Source organism: Poecilia reticulata, linkage group LG18 (assembly GCF_000633615.1).
Source record: "Poecilia reticulata strain Guanapo linkage group LG18, Guppy_female_1.0+MT, whole genome shotgun sequence".
Taxonomy (NCBI): domain Eukaryota; kingdom Metazoa; phylum Chordata; class Actinopteri; order Cyprinodontiformes; family Poeciliidae; genus Poecilia; species Poecilia reticulata.
The window spans coordinates 12,868,183-12,877,981 of NC_024348.1; the positions used below are offsets into that span (position 1 = coordinate 12,868,183).

Genomic DNA, 9,799 nt, shown 5'->3' on the forward strand with positions numbered 1-9,799 from the left:
TTGGTATTCCTACTTCTGCCTGGATGTAGCGGTCTTTGTATTGGCCATAACTGGAACCTCCATCTGGGGTTTCATCTTTGTCTGTAGGTTACTCTGCTGCAAGAGGTCCAGCAAGAAGATCAAACCAGAGTAATTAGTCAAAGACACTCCCTCATGGAAACTGGGAGAGACAAACATTTCCCTGCACTGAGATATCTAAACATATTTTTTCCAAGTTAATATTTTTATTCAGCAAGTAGTGAAGTATTCCATGTTTAGTATATCTTGGATATGAACCCGTTGTGTATTGGACTGTTGTGTTGTGAACGATTATGTGTTTCAAGTACTGAATGTGAAAGTTGACACTGTTATGACAGAATTGTGTCTAGATGGAGAAATTGTTGATATTTTTGAAGAATGTGATTCAGGAAAAAAAACAGAATAAATTTTATTGGATGTAAAATTTATTTTTTGTCTTAGACCAAGTTTGCTTCTGATTGATTTATCAGCACGAACTAACCAGCTCCTGGCTAATATTACTTAAGCTTTTAATACACCCTTTTCCTTCTGCTTGGTATAATGTCTTAGCACCATGCTACATCACTTTTTGTCTAATCTTTTTAATTTCTAATAGACACATTTTCTCAATTTATTCCAGATGTATGTCCACTATCATAATTAACTAAAATGTTAGTTTCACTAATCCTAAAGCACTTAACCATAAACATTAGCACTGCTAATGCTCAAGCAGAATATCAACATAGTACATGGAAGAAGCTAATGCTAAACTGCTAAATTCAAGCATATCTAATAATATCCACCTTATATCTACGAAACACCGTGTTATAACTTGGTATATTATCTTCAACAAGGTCACATTTGTTATTAGAAGAGAACTTTCACTCATGGATCAGACTCAAAGTTGAGTATTGCTGCTCCTGGTTTAACCCATTTGCACTTCATCACAGGTGAACATGAGGACAGGAAATGGAACTGCTGCCTCAACAGTCTTCAACTATTTCAAAATAAGAGCACAAATATAAATTTCTAGCTACTTGGAGAATGCTTAGCAGTCAACAATCAAAGCTTCAGCACAGATGTCAAACTTAAATCAAATGAAAGTTTACAAAACAGCCATCCATCCATCCATCCATCCATTTTCTTAACACCCTTGTCCCTCAGTGGGGTCGGGAKGGTTGCTGGTGCCTATCTCCAGCTATCGTTTCGGGCGAGAGGCGGGGTTCACCCTGGACAGGTCMCCAGTCTGTTGCAGGGCAACACAAAACAGCCAAGTAAAGTTATTTGGAAAAATTAATTTAGGGTATGCTAATAGTGCTGTTAGCAAAAAAGGGCTAAACAAACAACTAACTCCACTATTAGCATGTTAGCAGCAGTGTGCCACCACTGTTCCTTTCACATCCAACCTGATTTTGAATCCAAATTAAAGAACCTTCTAATGATGTGACTTTTTTTCGACTAAAACAGCGACTAGTCCAGAGATTTTTAAATTCAGACAAGAGATGTTACTATAACAGCCTCACATCTGGAGAAATCTATTAAGGCGAGTCCTGATTTTGTCTTTACCATCCTTAGATTTAGATGAAAACTTTGAGCTCAACATTAAGCCATAACATCTCATTAGATTCCTGAGGGATCAGTAAATTTAATTAAATTGTGTTTTGAATGTCCATTTGCTCATTATTGAACTATTTACTTTGTAAGTGTAAATATAGAAAATAAATTGTAAATCTTATTGTGTTTGGTTTTTTTTATTTACTTATTTAATCATTGTGTGGTAAGTTTGATTATCAATCATTGTAATTATTAATAGTTCCTTCTGTTGATTCTCCTTCCTTTCTCAGCTAAAATGAAATTATCTTTGGTTGTTTTAAATAAATCCTGAGAATAACAGGAAACCTTTGTGTGTTATATGTTCCCGTGCAATGATTAGTCTTTCTGGTGTTTAAAAACTGGAGATGGCCAATTATAAACAAGTTATTGAGATCCATTGTTATCCCTAATATTCCAGGAAATCAGACTGTTTGCTCCTAATTCAGGCAAAACTCAGCTTTCTGACCTCAGTTTGCTCAGCTTTTAGACATGAACGCATCTAATTTTAAAGTCAGATCAGGTCAGGAGAAGATAATTAGTGATGAATTTGTTTACATCGCTCAAGTTCGTACAGGTTTATGAAGGGACAGACGGACTTAAATGCTATCTATATGAATTAATTATAAATATAAGTACAACGTGGCAGCAACTGTTGAAAAAATACAATAAAAATGGAGTAAATACAATAAAAGAGTTATTCAAAAGTCTAATCGGAAGTCCAAGAACGAAGATAAAACATGTTGTTAATGATTCATTCATTCTGAAGATAACTGAAGATTTTAAACAAAATCAACTTTGGCAGAAGTACCTCCCATATTTAAATAAACTACTAGAAACGGTTTGTCTCGCTGTCGCCGCGCCGGGTTGGACTCGAGGAAGAGGTCACATTCAGGTGGCTTCCTGTTTAATCGTGTTTATTTCCGACTGCAGGCTAAGTGAGGTTCGCACCGGGGAACAGAGTGAGCTGGAGACGGGTCGAAAAGTCTCACAGGACTTTCGGCTCCCTGGGTACCAACTGGGGTTGTTCAATAAATCAGAGATCTGTGACATTTAGAAGGAAGCAATCTGAATGGCCCTGCTCCCTTTGAAACTGTGTGGTAAAAATACAGCCGCACACTTATTGTCTCAATAAATCCATTCTCCACTCAAACAATTTCAATTGTCTGGGAGGTTTTTCCTCCTTTTGGTGAGAAAAAATACTCAGGACAGAAATATAGCTCACCCAATGTCTACAAAACTCTGTATTTGGGTTAAAAAGATTAATAATTACTACTTTGTTCTGAAGGATGCTGAACTTTAATCTATTTCTGAGGTTTGACTTTTACACAAACACACCACAGCTTCATTTTTCTACGTTTCATCGTTCAGAATTGGGTAGTAACTACTTACATTTACCTGAATAGGTTTTAGGAGTTTTTTAAATTTTATTTAGTACTTTTTACTTTTACTTGAGTAATTTTATTATGAAGTAATAATAAAATGGAATAATTTTATTTTGAAGTATCACTGCAAACACAAAATTAAGTATTTTTATCTAGTTTCTATTGCAAATAGAAACTATTTTCACTATATGTGAAAATATTTGCACTAAAATATCTTCACATATTTAGAATTAAACAAAATTATCTTTTAAGTAACTTTTCAGCAAGAAATTAGAGCTTGTTTTAAGTAAAAAAAAATTTGGGACCTTATCACACACAATTCACATTTTGCATATTTTGTACTTGCATTTGAGTCTCAGCTGCTTCGAAAAGCAGCATCGGCGCTATAAAGAAGCACACAGTGGTTTATTGGCAATAAGTTAATGTGTTTTGATGTCTGGAAAATGAGCCGTTTCAAAAAACGCCTCAACTGTCACAATCAACAGGCACCGTGCCGTTACCTAGCAACCCCAGCTGAGCTCCAACATGTTTGGTCACCTGGTTTCACTGTACAATGACTGTTGGAAAAGCCAAGTGTTTTGTTGTTGACTTATTCAGAAACCACTTGCTGCATTCTTGTTGGTTGCGCAGGAGGCTCCACTTCTGCTTTTCAAAGATGATTATACAGTTGTATAATTGTGCATCTGAGTTTCCACTCCCGCAGATACACTTACGTGCGAGTGTAATCACTGAGTGTGGGGGCGTGGCCAGCAGCAGCACATTTGGATTTAAAGCAACAAGAGACTATAAAACAGAACTTATTTTTTTTATTTTTGTCTTATTTCAAGTATACTAAGATATTTGTACTAGAAGCTACGCCAAAAATGCTTGGTAAGATTTTGTGCTTTTGCAGTGAGGTCAGGATGTCTCGGCGGTCCACCTTTGGTGATTGTGACTACAGGGTGGCAGAGAAAAATAGAGCGAGCGTATGTTTTTGTTCTGTGGCAGAAAGGCGTTCTCCTGCCTCAGGATGTTGCCTTTAAATCTGAAGAAGTGAGCTTCCTCTGGAGGAAGCGATCACAGAATAGACAAGGCCCCGGCGAGACATCGTGTTCCCAGCCTTTCTCCGGCTCAGGTCACCCATCTGCAGAGTGCAGGACTCAGACTCTGACACGGAGCTGTGGGAGGTGAGTGGAAACTATTGATATTTATTTATTTTCATGCACCTGCAAGTATCAAACTATCCACACTGCAAAACAAACACAATTTTTACCATTTTTTTTGTCTAGTTTCCAGCGTAAATGCACTTAAAATGGGATGAAACTAATATACAAATAATGCTTGAATATTAATGAAAAAGTACTAATTCCACTGGAAGATTTAATTATACACTTATTGCACTGCAAAAACACAACAGTCTAGTTTCTAGTGCAAAAATCTTTTTACACTTAAAATAGGACAAAATCAATTTACAAGTAACTTTTCAGTAAGATGTAGGAGCTTGATTTAGGTCCGTAATTGTTCAATATTGATTAAAAAAAGTACTAGTACTAGCAATTTTTCAGCAATATTAAACAATTATTGGCTGAAAATAAACTTATATATCATGCTGAAAAGTTACATCTAAGTTAATTTTGTGTTATTTCAAGTGTACTAAGATGTTTGCACTTAAAACAAAAAGTAAGATTTGTGTTTTTGCAGTATAGATAGTTTGACAAATGCTGGTTATAAGTGCAGAAATCTGCCAGTGGAGTTGGTACTTTTTCATCAATATTAAAATATTACATTACCTTTTAGTTAATGTCTTATTTTAAGTGTATTCATACTAGAAACCAGAAAAATACAGGCAAGATTTTGTTTTTGCATATAGTTTGACAATAATTGTATAAATCTGCTTATATGAGTCAATAATATGAAACTGACTGAAAACAAGCTCCTATTTCTTACGGGAAAATTACCTGTAAGTTTTTGTCCTGGTTTAAGTGAATTTACACTGGGAAAGAATGATAATAGGTTGTGTTTTTGCAGTGTAGTGCTCACTCTGTCCTCTTTGCAGGTTTTTTTTGTTTATGGATGGATCCAGGAGGCTTTTTGAAGATGTTTTTTTTCCTCTGCTGGGTGGATTTATGAACATTTCAACATGAATGTATTAATCAGCCTTCTGCCTTGAGTGAGTGCGTCGTTGTCTCCAGCGTCCCATGTCCGGACCTTAACCAGCAGAGACATGTCCAATGACACCTGCAGCCTCCCTCTGGACACGGACGTCTTTGCCCTGACCTGTGTCTACAGTGTCATCTTCTCCTTGGGCCTGCCCAGCAACCTGCTGTCTCTCTGGGGCTTGTACCACCTCGGTCGCTCGGGCGGCGGGGGCTGCCAGCTCGTTTACATCCTCAACCTGCTGCTGTCGGACCTCCTCCAGCTGCTCACCTTGCCCCTGTGGATCCTCTACCTGCAGGGCGCCCACCGCTGGCCCTACGGCCGGCTCACCTGCGAGCTGGTCGGATACGTGTTTTACGTCAACGTCTACGCCAGCGTGATGTTCCTGTGTCTGATTGCCATGGACCGCTGCCTGGCCATCGTGTACCCGCTGAGCAGCCGCAGGGTGCGGACGGTGAAGGTGGCGGCGGCGCTGGGAGTGGCCGTGTGGATCCTCACCTTCCTGTTCTGCCTGAGCGGGTTGCTGCCGTCCGTGTTTGACTCTGAGCGGCGGCTGTGTCTGGAGAAGTACCCGGTCAGTCCCAGATACGCTCACTTTAAGATCATCACTGTGATTCTGGGCTTTCTGCTGCCATGTACCATTCTGGGGTAAGTTGGTACTTCTAGTTATGGTAACAGTGAGTTTTCACATGTTTCTTATGGACTGCAGCCCGAAGTGACCCAATCCCGATTTGCCGTGGCCGTTCACACTTCCAAATATATGCGGCTTATATGTGATCTCCAGTGTGAACTGCAAAAGACCTGAAAGTGTCCCGCATGCGCAGTAGAGGGCGCAATAACATCACAGAGCGTGCTCAGTGTTTCACAAACCGCCATAAAAACAGAAGGGCTCAGTTTTTGCAGAAGTAAACATGGATGCTAACAGTGGAGCATAGCTTACGATTTTTATGTTGTTCGACCGGAGCAGCACAGTAACTTAATCCCCCGTACAGCCCACCATGGTTGTTGTTATTCTTCCCGCTAACACGCATAAGGATGCAGGATAGTGACGTTTGTCGAGTATCACTGACGTTCAGGTCAGATGAATGTGACCTGGACGAACAGATTTATTTCACATTTGAAAAGATCGGAAACATATCGGATATCCAAGTGGCCTGGGTCGCATTTGAAAAAAATCTGACTTGTTGTTCAGACTGTAGTGAAAAGATTGGATTCAGGTCACAGAATTGGAATTGGGTCACTTCAAGCTGCCACTACTATCACTTTAATGACTTTATTCTCTGTAAAGTCATAAAGTATAGTAGTATAAAGTTACTACTATAAAGAGTGACTTCATAGGAGTATAAGGTCATGCTAGTATGATTTTATTTTCATAAGACTATCACCACACAATTTTATTATTTTAATTTTATTATCTTGTTCTTTTTTTTGTATGGTCCTAATTCTCCGTCATAGCAAATATCTCTTCAATAAGCCTAAACTAATAAATAACTTTTCAGCAAGATGTAAGCGCTTGTTTTAAGTCAGTAATTGTTGAATATTGATAAAAAGTGCTAGTTCCACTGGCAGATTTTTTTTACTTCTATATTATGACTTTATTCTTGTATTTAAAAGTAATAAATCTTATCCTGCCCTGGCCCTAATATTCTGTCATAGTGAGTTGAATTATTAGTTTTAAATAAATAAAGCTGCAAAACACTCTTATCAACACCTAGGTGTGCTGACATCAAACCCAAACCCCAAAATTAAATATTTTAAAGCCAAATATTTGATTATTTAATAATAGATTTATTTCCCAGTCCTAATTTGATGCATAAGTTTGTTTTTTCAACTGTGTGAAATAGTAATGATCAGTCATCTTACATGCAGAAGACAGCAGCACTCACTTTGTAAATTAATTGAATTGCTTGTAGGCCACATCTGGCCGTTAGATGTCCTTCAGTAGCCACATAAAATAGGAAATTAAAAGCTACGTTCCTCCACAAGTACACTATTTTTCTAATCTTCTTGCAGCCAAGCTAATGGCTATTCAGAGTCAAGCATACTGCTATTTAAACTAAGCCAAAATCGACCCATAGTCAAGCTAACCGCTACTCTGTTGTCGCGCAGCTAGCTCAGGGACGACAAGCTAACAGCTATTCAAGCTAAGCAGATACAAGCTAACACCTGCTTATAGTTCAATAACTAACAGAAACATTCTTTTTAAGCTAATTACTAAACAATCATACACAGAGCTATGCAGAGACAATGTAACTGATAAGCAATGAGGGACAATAGAGCTACTTATAGCAGAGCTAACTGCTCGGTTATGCTAACCGCTACTTAGAGAGCTGCGCAATCTCAGCAAACAGAACCCAGAAAACTTCTTCTACTTTGTTTTTAACACATTTCTACTGTGTTTACACAAAACTGAAATCTATAGACATTTAGGCAAATAATATATGATTTTATTTGCACCTCAAGTATTTAACACTCTAATATTAAGATAAATCCACAAGAAATGTTTCTTTTTCCATTCAGTCAAAACAGCAAATTGAAATCCATTTTTGAAAATACACACATTAGCAATAGTAACAAAGAAAATAAACAAAATGACATAAGAATGACAAATAAATGTTTTGGTTTGTTTGTTTCACTCTGCACCTGAAGAAATTTTGCTGTTTTGTATGACAGGCCATTGTAGATTAACATTTTATAGAAAAAACAAGAAAATTTCTGGATTTGAGAAATTGAAAATTTGCTAGAAGAAATTCAGAAATTTTTTGATTAGTAATCTCAGAAAATGTATAGAAAAAAAAAACAAGAATGGCTGCACAGTGGAGCAGTTGGTAGAGCTCTTGTCTTGCAGCAAGAAGGTTCTGGGTTTGATTCCCAGCCCCGGTCTTTCTGCATGGAGTTTGCATGTTCTCCCTGTGCATGTGTGGGTTTTCTCCGGGTTCTCCGGTTTCCTCCCACACTCCAAAAACATGACTGTTATGTTAATTGGTCTGTCTAAATTGCCCCTAGGTGTGAAGGGTTGTGTGTCTCTGTGTTGCTCTGCGACAGACTGGCGACCTGTCCAGTGTGACCCCGCCTCTCGCTCGAAACGTTAGCTGGAGATGGGCACCAGCAACCCTCCCGGCCCCACTAAGGGACAAGGGTGTCAAGAAAATGGATGGATGGAAAAAACAAGAACATTTCTGAGCCTCTTCTCTGTTAAAAAAAAACCTAATTTTTATAATAGTCTTACAAATTTTCATTTTTAAGTCAAATTTTGATAGTCTTCAACTTTTCAAACTCAGAAAATTTCAAAAAGTCTAAATTTTTTGACTTTAGAAACTCTGTTTTTCTACACTGTCGTAGGTGTATATTTTATGCATTTAAACAAGCAGGTTCATGCCTGATCTGAACCTCTCCTTCCCCCCCAGCTACACCTCAGCTCACATCGGGGTGACACTACGCCGGTCTCCGTCTCTCTCCAACCACGAGCGCTACAAAATTGTTGGCATCCTGGTCGTGATAACATTCAACTTTATTGTAGTCTTTGGACCCTACCATCTGGTAGGCGGATACAGGTTTGTGTCCCTTTTGGGGACCGACGAGCCGTGTCCATTTGAGCAGTCCATTTTCTACGTTTACCGCCTGTGCTACGGCCTGACCAGCCTCAACACTTTACTGGATCCCCTGTTTTACATTTTCCTCTGCTCTGACGCTCGACTAGAGCTGCAGAGGTCGCTACCCTGCCTGAGAAGAGGACAAAAAGGCCATAAAAACATGAGCATGAGCACCAGATGTCACCTGGACAAACAGAGGGAGAATGAAAACAGACAACAACTTTGTGACAATCTAAACCGGACTGAACAGGTGTAATATCAGAGCAACGGCGCCATCTAGTGGAAAACTGCTGCTGTTCCAGTTTCCCAATGAAAACACGAATTTGCTCCTGTAAAGTACAGATTTGTGGAAGGATTTTGTTTCAATTTGTACCTCCAACACATTTATTTAGGCAGCAGATCTGCTTTTGACTTGATTGGAGGATTTTTTTTTAAGCTACAGTATGAAACTTTCATAAATATATATACACTGCTCAAAAAAATAAAGGGAACACTTAAACAACACAATATAACTCCAAGTAAATCAAACTTCTGTGAAATCAAACTGTCCACTTAGGAAGCAACACTGATTGACAACGGGGACCCTCGTCGKGTCAATCAGTGTTGCTTCCTAAGTGGACAGTTTGATTTCACAGAAGTTTGATTTACTTGGAGTTATATTGTGTTGTTTAAGTGTTCCCTTTATTTNATATATATACACTGCTCAAAAAAATAAAGGGAACACTTAAACAACACAATATAACTCCAAGTAAATCAAACTTCTGTGAAATCAAACTGTCCACTTAGGAAGCAACACTGATTGACAACGGGGACCCTCGTCGGGTCAATCAGTGTTGCTTCCTAAGTGGACAGTTTGATTTCACAGAAGTTTGATTTACTTGGAGTTATATTGTGTTGTTTAAGTGTTCCCTTTATTTTTTTGAGCAGTATATTTTGTATTTGTTTAAACTTTCACCATGTCATGACAGTTTGCTATGAGAGATAATCTGTGAAAAGAACGATCTCCTCCACCTCCTCCATGACCTACTACTGCTGTCTGAAGAAATGCATCGAAAGCAACCAATCAGAGCCAGGAGGAGGGGCTTAGTGCTGTCAGTC

General features: G+C 38.5%; 1 pseudogene; it reads left to right on the forward strand.

Annotated features, from left to right (window-relative positions):
- The first annotated feature begins 3,862 nt into the window (after nt 1-3,862).
- Nucleotides 3,863-9,186, forward strand: LOC103480594 (G-protein coupled receptor 4-like; annotated as a pseudogene).
- Nucleotides 9,187-9,799: the final 613 nt, after the last annotated feature.